The following is a 9,306-nucleotide window of genomic DNA, read 5'->3' as shown; positions in this document are numbered from 1 at the left end:
TGTTTTGAGTCCCCTATACTTTAACTTCATTTTAGAGCCTTGAAATGAGGTTAACGGGGTTTAAACGCATCGAAAAAGGCTTTAAACACGTGCAGGGACCATTTCTGCCATTTTTGAAACTTTGCTGAACCTGATACATGGTAGCGTAGCGCGAGCACCTACTGCCTATGCCGTCGCCCTACGCGAGCATCACATCTGGGCAGAAAGTATGTTTTCAGCAACAGTTTGTAAATTCAGGGGCCAATCTTGCAATTTCTTTGTGTGGTAACCAAGTTACCACCTCTCCAAGGCTTTGCACCTGCATCAAACAAGTGTATGGATGAGATTATTGCTTGGAGGCTACACAATACATGTGTAGTGATCTTGTTGAGTTGCATCAACTATAAATAGCAAGGCCCTCCATTGTTTCATTTGCTCATTCCTCATTTCCTCCCTTCTTATCTGCTTTGGAGCTCTCTCTCAAGCATTTGGGACTTTGTCTTCTTGTAGAAAAGATAGCAAGGACCTTAAGTGAGCTTCTTTCATTCTTTTTCTTGCTTTTTCCTTATGTAGTGCAGAAAGTCAAACAGTTTGGCCAACAGTTTGACTTTCGGTTTTGACCATCAATTGGTCAAGTCAAAGTTCAATTGAACTTTGAAACGTGATTGTAATCACGATAGTTATAATCCTTCGTGATTATAGCCGCTGATTACCACGTTAGCTAGTTCTAGTGTCGAGTCAAAGTTTCGGTCAAAATGCGTTTTAGCACGCATTTTGCCTCGGAACTACTTTAGGGTATCAAAACACTTTGTTTTGATACCAAATCAGTAGGTTAGACATGTTTTGACATGTCTAACTCGACACTATTAGTTTGTGCTTGTTTAGGGTCGTAAGATAAGCGGTCTAAACAACCGCTTATACTTCCGAACCCGACCCGTTTGGTCGATCTTTGGATCCGACCAAGCTTAGTTAGTGATCATAATTGCATAGGGGATAACCACTGAGGTTATACCTTATGATCACGTAGGATCGGTTAGTCATTTGCTAGTTAGCTTGTATGCCCATAGGAAATGACCAAAATGCCCTTTTGAAGCTAAAATCCGTAATTTGACTATGTGAACATATTTTTGACTTGTAATCTGATTTAGTAACATGTTTAGGGATAATTGGGCATGTAAGACTTGGCATAGCACATAGATTACCGTCCGAACATAGTTTTACGCTAACGACGCCTTATAGTAGCTTATGTTACCATAATGTGTCGAAACGGGTCAAAAGCACTTAGGTTGGCCTTTCAATCAGAATGTTGGGACTATTAAATCATACCATATGAGTTCAAATACTCATTTGATTTATAGAACCTCATTCTATCCTATCTCCCGATTTAGGTGTCGATTTATTTATCTAGCAATCCGATACTAGGTACCACTTGATCCCTTGATTGCCCGTGCATCGATAGTTCACAAAATCAAGGATACCCTACAATCTCAAGTGAGTACATAGTTCCCCTATTTTACTGTTTTCAATTGTTTTGGGGTGAATCATATGTACAAAATGATTTTCAAGGTTTAAGCGATGATTTCAAAAACGATTAAGATGGTTTATACAAAACTAATAACGATTTCATTAAGGTGAACAAGACTTGTTGGTTGTAATTACATAACGAATGACATTCATTAGCTCTGATCAAGCCGACCAGTATTAGGTTATGGTACCATAGGATCTGACAAATCCCGTTATCAGACTACACCCATGGTTATGTGTGGGGGTTATGTAGGTAACGACCGAACCTGATGATTGTTAACTTACCCTTTGGTGGTTTGTTAATACGAAACGAGAAACGAGTTAAACGAGTCACGAAGGTTTGAATGTTGTTAACGAGACGACCAAAAGTATTTTTCACTATTAAAACGAATACGATTTTGGGTCGAGTTAAACGATTTGAAACGAGATACACGATTTGAAACGAGATAAACGAATTAAACGATTGGCTTTGGGTAGTGATTAAATAATGGGATGGGTGTAGTATGATAGAATCATGGTAGATACGCCGCTGGTACTTCTTATATATAAGTGATTCTATCATATTACATTGCGTGTCATTATTTAGTGCACTTGGGAAAACGATTTGAAACGATATCACACAACGAGGTTTTCGAAACGATATAAACCATACGAGTTTTATTAACGAGCTTTTACGAGATGTTTCCGAATTAGTTTACTAAAACAAATATTTTTGGGTTAAGACTCATGGCTACGAGATTTTATAAACTGTAACCAATTTGAATTGAGTTGGTTAACTATGTTGCAATACACTTTTCAAAACGAGGTTTGTATTTTGACTCTTGTAGTCTAACGAGGTATCGCAACATATAAACGAGCCATGAATCCGATACTCCCACAAAACCTATGTACTCGCCAGCATTTCTTTGCTGACTTTACTTTTTACATATGTTTCAGGTGATATTGTTTGATGTTGCTTGCTAGGAAGCGAGTTCACTTAGGATCTGGACGAGGCCTTAGTGATTTAAAAACAATAATAGACGATGTGTAGCTTGTTTGTGTTGGTTTAAAGGCAATGTAAAATACTTTATAGTTCAATAAAACAAAACATTTGGTTACCATGGTTGTGAAACAATAATTCTGTTGCAACACTCCCCGACGTTTCCGCCACGGTTTGTTGTTTTAACGTGGTCGGGGTGTGACACTACTAGAGTGTCGAGGGGTGCTGAAGTGGAATTCCCCTCCTCCTCGTGTGGACATACGGGCATTTGTCCTCCTACGCCTTGGCGGATCAGGCATTACTAGTCGTACCGGTGGCGGAGGTGGTGGCGTAACTGCCACGAAATGTGGATCCTCGGAGGGATCTCGCGGATGTTGCGGCTGTTGTGATGTCTGTGGCGTGTGGTACCACTCGTGTTGATTAAACAACGCCATGAAGCTATCTGGTCCCTGATAGGGTGTACCATGAAAGGATGACCCATCAGAGATTTCTATTGGATGCGTGGGCGTACCACGAGCAGGTTCTGTCGGATCAGTATCCTCGTCCATATGATCTTCGGAGAAGTGATCTTGTGGCCCTAACGGAACAAAGCCTGAAGGTTCCTGGATGTAGTCAGCTGGATTAAACTGACCTCTGAAGTATGGAGTAGGGTCGTCAAAATTTCGGTGTGATACCGAACGCTGTAGAGGTATGAAGGAGGGTTGCGAGTTGTTGGGGTCATTTTCGGAATTTGGCCCGAATGAGTGCCGGTATGATGGCGTTGAGCTATGCGAGGTGGAATGCCTCGCAGGTTCATAAAGGTCTCTTCGCCTTTGCGGTTCTTCACTCCTTGTGGTCGAAGGAGCTCGTGTACTTGAAGGTCCAGCTTCGTGATCGTTGTGAGTAACGATCTCTCCTCTGCCTCTTCTTCCCCTTCCTCTTCCTCGGAAAATCACTGGCGGCATATTTCCTGCTTTCAAAACTTTAAATAACAATAATAAAAGAAAAAGACAAACTTGGAATAACAATTCGAATTTGTCCTATGTTCTTGTCTAGACTCAAGTACGTGCAATTGTGTCACTGAGATTAAACACATTAGGATAGTGTTTAATTCACTCAATGTTGGCTCTGATACCAACCTGTCACACCCCGATTTCCACGTGTATCACCGGTGGGCCCGGTGGGGGATTACCGTGACGTAGTTGGCAACAATATAGTCAAACCACAATATATGAATGCACAGCGGAAGCATAAAGATAAATATGATTCAACCATTTACTGTAATATCAAATGTATCACAAGTAGTTGAATAGTATCCATAGGAGGGATCAAAATAAACAAAAATATTGTTCAACAGATAAGACATCAAGCTTGCGAGACTTCTTAAGATCCTAAGGAGCTATTGCCAGCCGATTACGTGTAGTACCTGCACTTAATCTTTTTGGGAAAATACTTCAGTTTACACTGGTAAATACATTCAACCGACACTTTTGAAAAATGTTTATTAAAATTGATTTGAATGCACGAGGCACAAATTCTTTTATAACTTGGGAAAATTATTTAAAATTATAATCTTGTGAACGAATTACATGTTCCTTCTATGCGTTCAGTATCCCGGATCCTGTCCGGGTTAAAGATCAATAGACACACCACATTGCGTAAAACCGAGGTGGGTAAACCATCGGCTACGTCTTTTAATAGTATAGACATCATACCGGGTGTACGCCTACACCCGGGTGTCGAGGTCGTGGCCATTTCGTAAAATGATGCCAAGGATATCCGGGACATGGTCATTAATCCCCCAAAGGCTTTTAAGTAACAAGACTGTTTAAATGAGCCGATCAAATTATTCAATTAACCACCTAAGCGATGGAAGATTTGATGCTCAATCAAGCGGTATTTTATATACCGTAACCCAAGCCCGTATAAGGGAAAATAAGTTAAAAGTATTTACCTTTGCAAGTATTGTCCTTAATCAGTTAAATCACAGATATCTTTTACTGGGGCTACTATTCTGGAACGAAGGTTTTAAAATAACCTATTAGAATCCTAACGGGTCTTTATATTAGCCGTAGCCTAGACCGGTTAGTTTCGAGGGATAGATACGGTTTAATCGCGTGAAAGGCGAAAACCGAGAATGGAATGTGATTCTGACCCAACAAGTTCGGAGACTTGTTTTATACGGGTTTAATATTCACACTCTGAATTTTGGGGTCAAAATGATATGGTTTGACCCGTATCGGCTAGTTTATGTAAACTAGTTACATAAGCCGAACCGTGCGCGCAATAGGCGCAACGGGTAACCGTAAGAGTCCTACACTGTTTTCCTAAGTCAATATACTTTAAAGAGGTTGTGGTATCATTAGGATACCTTCCATAATGCCCGTAACGAGTTTTAGTTCATTATACGCCCCGTAGGGGTTTTCCGGTCATTTTAAAGACTTTTAAAGGGATTTCTGAGTTCTATAGGAAACCTGAGTTTCCCGATCAGTTTAATAAGTCTAAAATATCTTATTTATTATTTAGAATCAGTAGCAACTGGAATCGGGTCAAAAGACCTTGTAGAACTCGAGTTTTGGCCGAAAAGGGCATATTCGGTTTTTACCGAACCGTAGCCATAACCGCAGGTTATGAGCAGGTTAAAATTAATTAAAAAATCTTTAAAAATCCCAAAATATTATTTTACTACAGTGGGTAAAAGTTTTGGTGACGAAATCTTGGTTTAGGTAGGCGTTATGCTAATTGCGCCGTTTATTACAAAAGTTTCTTATAAATGCGTTATTTAGCATAACTCTCATTCTAGACCTCGGATTGGCGCGAAACTTTAGGGACATGCTTAGAATTTAGTAAGCAAGGTTATGGTCCCTTCACGTGTCCGAAATACTCGTTTCATTTTAAAAAGGGCGTTACGGTCAACTTTTAAGTAATTAACGGAAATGCGTAAAAGACTCGGACAAACAACGAACCGGTCACAGAGGGTGATACCATCACGTGACCTGGTCCTAAGGGAGTCCTAAGGCATATCTACATTGTATTAAAACGGGTCGGAACTGAAGTCAAAGCAAAAGTCAAACTTTTGCGACTTTCGGCTCCGAACCGGGTCAATATATCAAATGGCCGAATCAAACGAGTTTAAACAAGTTTATATACTTAATATCATGTTTTATGAGTGTTCAAACAGGTTTCATATCATCTATTTTACAGATTATGCAAGAATCGCAAAAATGACTTTCTGTTGACTTTTTAAGCATACGTTTGACTCGACATTTGAACTAGTTAGAGTGGTGATCAGGGGGAACCCTTTCAGAGGTTGATTACCCACATAAATACCAACACATAACTACTTTTGATTCGAGATATGACTGAGCCATTGTAGACTAATCTCGAAGTCAAACCGTAATTACGACGGTTTGATTTTTAGCTATATACTAAGCAAAACTAAACCACAAAAGATTAGACAACTTACAGAGGGTTAGTGTATGACTTAGAATGAAAGAGTAAAGCTTGAGAGCTCCAAGAATGATCAGAAGTTGAGTTGTGAGGTGTGTTCTAATAGTGAACTATGCATGCCTATTTATAGTACACAACTTGCCTCTAGATCATTACAACACACACTACAAATGAGTATGGATGAATGGCAGGTGTCCTAAGGTGCTATGGGTCGAGTAGGGGACGCCCATACCTCTGGGAAACCCATTCTTAAATGTTTTATCGCTTTAAACAGCCAACAGCCAACTTTCTGTCGCTGGGCATCGCTTACGGACCGTATGGCTTGGGCCTTGCGGTCTGTAAGCCTGTGGCGGAGACAAGCTTAATCATTCACCTCTTTACGGTCCGTAAGGCAGGACCCTTGCGGTCCGTAAAGGTTATTTTTAAATCTTTTTCAATCTTTTTGTAATGATTAACAAAATCTTGTAATTAGTAACGAAATCTTCGGTAATTAATAACCTGACCTTTCGGGTTTGAAGGGGTAACTTTGCGATTTGGCCCTTGATTATTTACAACTAAGGGCCTTGTGTTATTTACCCGTACTATCAAGTCCCCGGTTATCATATTAACTATTCGAAAAGCCTTAACTTTCATTGTTGACGCTTTTAACCCTTTTCGTACGAATTTGATCATAACTTTCTCGTTCTAAAACAGAACTTCGCGGAATTTATACAGTATATTCTAGTGAGCGTATTTTACTGTTACAAAGCCTCGGGTACATCAAAGGGTCACTCAGAGGTATAATTAAACATGTTGACATAGTTAACCCCTGTAGCTTGTAATCTCTCACTTTCTTCCGCGTTCCGCTTCCGTACGATCCATGATTTATTCGTTTGAAGGTACGAGCATCGTTTAGGGTTACTATACAGTATAATTACCCTTGTTTGACATTTATAACCCTCGAATTTACACACTTTCAAGGTTTGTCAACATTAGTCCTTTATTAAATATTAAATGCCACGTGTAAACTCAAGACACGTGTCAATACATTATTGGACACAAAAATTTCAAGGTGTTACAATTAATCGGAGAAATCCATAACATCGTTAAGGCTGCAAGACCACGCACTATTGATGATGCTGTGGAGTTAGCTAATACCTTAACCGATGAACTGGTACGCACGAGAGAAGAAGATCGAAAGAAGGAATTGGCTCAGAAGATTACCCAAGGATTTCGTGTGGGTAATACTAAGAAAAGAGGAACAGGGCAATCCTCATCACCTCCTTTCTGCAGAAATTGCAAGAAGAAACACTATGGACAATGCAATATAATTTGCAACTTTTGCAAGGCCAGAGGACATCGTGAAGAAGACTGCAGAAGGAAAACAAGAATTTGTTATAACTGCAGAGAAACGGGACATTTCCAATCTGAATGTCCTAAGTTAGCCAAACCAGCAGATAATAAAACTAAGATGGCCGACGGAGCTACCAAGAAGAATGCACGAGCATTCCAGCTAACCACTCAAGAAGCTGAACTGATCCCAGATGTGATAGCCGGTACGTTCCTAGTTCACGACGTGTTTGCAAAAGTATTATTTGACTCTGGTGCAAACCAAAGTTTTATCAATACTTCATTCTGCCAAGCTCTTAACTTACCCTTAACCGCCCTTAGACAAATTTTTACAGTCGAAACGGCAGATGGAAATTCTATTAGCATAGATAAAGTTTTGCAAGAAGGAAAAATAGAACTTGTAGGACATAAGTTTTCTGCAAACCTGTTACCAATGAAATTAGCCGGTTTCGATGTAGTATTAGGAATGGATTGGTTAGTAGCCAACCATGCTCGAATCCTTTGTGATAAGAATTCCGTAGAAATCCGGACCCCCACAGGAGAAGTAATTTTAATTACCGGAGATAGACCTCGAAAGCCAATGAAATTCATTTCAATAATGAAATTGGCCAGTTATTCAAGAAAACAAGAGATGGTGTATATGATTTATGTAATCATTAACGCTAAAAGTAAGGAACTCCAGGACATCCCTATAGTTTCAGAATACCCAGACGTATTTCCAGAAGAATTACCTGGACTACCACCTGATAGAGAAGTAGAGTTTAGAATTCATCTAATTCCGGGTACTACACCGATAGCCAAGGCACCATATCGATTAGCACCCACCGAAATGCTAGAATTGAAAAAGCAATTAGACGAATTACTAAGCAAAGGATTTATACAACCTAGTTCATCCCCTTGGGGAGCACCAGTGTTGTTTGTGAAAAAGAAAGACGGATCAATGAGAATGTGTATCGATTATAGAGAGCTGACTAAGGTTACAATTAAGAATCGATACCCATTACCTAGGATTGACGATCTTTTTGATCAACTTCAAGGCGCTAGGTATTTTTCTAAGATAGATTTGCGCTCCGGATATCACCAGCTGAAAGTACAAGAAGAAGACATACCTAAAACTGCTTTCAGAACTAGGTATGGTCATTATGAGTTTACAGTCATGCCCTTTGGACTAACAAATGCCCCAGCAGCATTTATGGACATGATGAATCGGATCTGTAAACCATATTTGGATAAATTTGTAATCGTATTCATCGACGATATACTTATTTATTCCAAAAGTCAGGAAGAACATTGCGAGCACCTGCATGCACTCTTAACTTTGTTAAGAAAGGAAAGGCTTTATGCCAAATTCTCGAAGTGTGAATTCTGGCTGCAGGAAGTACAATTTTTAGGACACATGGTGAATCACGAAGGAATTCACGTAGATCTTCCAAAATAGAAGCAATTACCAAATGGAAAGTTCCGCAAACAGCTATGGAAGTTAGAAGTTTTCTAGGCTTAGCTGGATACTATAGACGATTTATTAAGGATTTCTCTAAGATAGCTGTGCCTTTAACTAAGCTAACTTGTAAAGCAGTTAAGTTTGAATGGGGACATAGACAAGAAGAAGCTTTTAAGATTCTAAAGCACAGATTGACAAATGCTCCAATTTTAGCTTTACCTGAAAGAACAGAATATTTTGAAGTATATTGTGATGCTTCAAAATTAGGATTTGGATGTGTATTGATGCAACGCAAGAAGGTAATTGCGTATGCCTCTAGGCAGTTGAAGAAACACGAAGAAAATTATACGACTCATGATTTAGAATTAGGAGCTATAATTTTTGCCCTTAAGATTTGGAGACACTATCTGTACGGAAGTAAGTTTACTGTTTATACAGATCATAAAAGTTTAAGGTACATATTTGGGCAAAAAGAGTTAAATATGAGGCAAAGAAGATGGATGGAAATCCTAAGCGATTACGACTGTGATATTCAATATCACGAAGGAAAGGCAAACGTAGTTGCAGACGCCTTAAGTCGTAAGTATTATGAAAAGCAAAAGCAAGTCCGTGCTCTTAGATTAAA

The sequence above is a fragment of the Helianthus annuus genome, chromosome 7 (assembly GCF_002127325.2).
Source record: "Helianthus annuus cultivar XRQ/B chromosome 7, HanXRQr2.0-SUNRISE, whole genome shotgun sequence".
NCBI classification, from domain to species: domain Eukaryota; kingdom Viridiplantae; phylum Streptophyta; class Magnoliopsida; order Asterales; family Asteraceae; genus Helianthus; species Helianthus annuus.
This window is presented reverse-complemented; position numbering follows the sequence as displayed.